A 2,202-nucleotide genomic window follows, 5' to 3' on the forward strand; every position below is an offset into this window, starting at 1 on the left:
CTACAGCGCGTCATTTTCACAATGTCCTATCTACAGCGCGTCATTTTCACAATGTTCTATCTACAGCGCGTCATTTTCACAATGTCCTATCTACAAAGGGTCGTTTTCACAATGTTCTAACTGACATTTTTTTAATAAATTGAGTTATGAGTGGTTTTGAGGTCGTGACGTGCGCCTCTACAGGTACAACCAAGAAATTTTCCGAAATTTTGATCCCAAAGTACCTTTTTAAGGGGATTTGCAAGTATTCTATCTACAGAGCGCGCTCGTATGTCCCGCGTACAGTAGTGTATCTACTCCAATCGCGCGGCGCGCCTGGTAGGCGATGCGGCAGCAGAACGTACTAGCGGCAAGCAACGAGTGTGTGTGTGTGTGTGGGGGGGGGGGGCTGACAAAATGAGGTACGGTTTGGCCGACCGGACCGACCGACCGACCGACCGACCGTCAACCTCGGAACAACTTAAATTTCGTGGTAGAGGCATTTTGTGGCACGCTGAGGCCGAATATGGAGTGCCGAGGTCGTTCGGGTCCCCGGGGACGTCATCGGGGACCTCCCGAGCACGCCGATGACACCCCCATGACAACTCCGATTCATCTCAAATTTGAAGTACGGGGGTTTTCGCACACGCTAAGTCCGAATCGGGCAGTGCCGAGGTCGTCCGGGCCCCCGGGGACGTCATCACGGACCTCCCCAGCACACCGGTAGGCGTAGGGTAAAGGCTCCACCAAACCTTTATGTTCTATCCGCTATTTTTCTTCCTCCGTTAGCCGAAAAACGCTACAAAGGAATTAAAAAACAAACTTATTTATCAGCAAACGTTGTTTAATCTTAACTAAGCCATTACTTACATTGTACATGCATTCCTTCCATTGTCAGGTTTGGCTGTCGCAGCTGACCAGGGAAAGTACATTAGTCAACTGAGTATACGGTTAAGTGGCGTCGCCACTGCAAAGGACCGGATTGCCTCAGCGCAAATATAAATACACTGGCGGAATTTAGAAGGTCTACAGATTCAATACCGCCTACTGCCAGCCATGTAGGATCATTGGCCGAGTTGATACAGAGCTCTAAACATTCATCTCTGCATATCTCGGAACGCGCTTTTTGCAGATAGAACATTGTAAAAATGACCCTTTGTAGATAGGACATTGTGAAAATGACGCGCTGTAGATAGGACATTGTGAAAATGACGCGCTGTAGATAGGACATTGTGAAAATGACGCGCTGTAGATAGGATATTGTGAAAATGACGTGCTGTAGATAGAACGTTGTTGTTAGGACGCGTCGAACTTTACCCTTTCCCAAAATGACAATGCATTGGCTTGCACACACGGCGCCTCATCCGTTTCCTGAAATTGCGCCCCAGTTCCTGCCCTATCTTCTCCCCTCCCACAGCCTACGGCTGTCGGAAAACTCGCCCACCCCTGTTTTACCTTCTGGTGATTACAGACAATCCGTAAGACCACCCCCGGACTGCCCAGAACCCGTATCCTGGCCCCAGAGCCGGATTAAATAACGATTTGGAGCGTTTTTTGAGTAATTTTATACAAATGTCGCCTTAAAAACGGCCTAAAACGGTTCTACCATGGCCGGTCACAGGTGGCAAACCTTTTTTAGATGTAAAAGTAACATATGCCACTCACGAAGCGTCTCTGTACTGCTTTGAAATATTTTATACCCGAATTATTCGATTTTAGTGCAAAATATTGAAATTTCTCAACTTTGAGGCGAGGTAGGAACCTGAAGTTTTTGTCTCAGCGAAAAAACAAGGTCGGTTCCGGAAACTACATCGAAAATGGCTTGAAGTGAGGGGGGCCCGTTTTTAAAATTCAAAAGTCGGCTGAGTACACTACACCCTAACCGGCAGTGCCCCCTCTCCCCCGTCAGTTAAACATTAATCTGCGCCTGGACCCACTGGGGACCTAGAGTAACAACGCTCGTCTTTAGGAACCTAGAGTTCGTGCCTCGGACCTCGGGGCCATTGTTGACATCTTGGTGAAGCAGCAGCCTGGCACGACCCGCCTGCTCGTGTGACTGGCCGTACACCCAGATGCTTGGCGTCACCACCATCTCGGCCCTGCTGCCAACGGCTCGGGTCAGAAGGCTGTCAAAGTAATGTACGGTTTGACCGACCGAACGTCAACCTCGGTCTGATTCAAATTTCGTGTAACGTAGGTTTTCTGGCACGCTGAGACCGAATC

The sequence above is a fragment of the Frankliniella occidentalis genome, unplaced genomic scaffold (assembly GCF_000697945.3).
Source record: "Frankliniella occidentalis isolate FOCC.00 unplaced genomic scaffold, Focc_3.1 Scaffold178, whole genome shotgun sequence".
Taxonomy (NCBI): domain Eukaryota; kingdom Metazoa; phylum Arthropoda; class Insecta; order Thysanoptera; family Thripidae; genus Frankliniella; species Frankliniella occidentalis.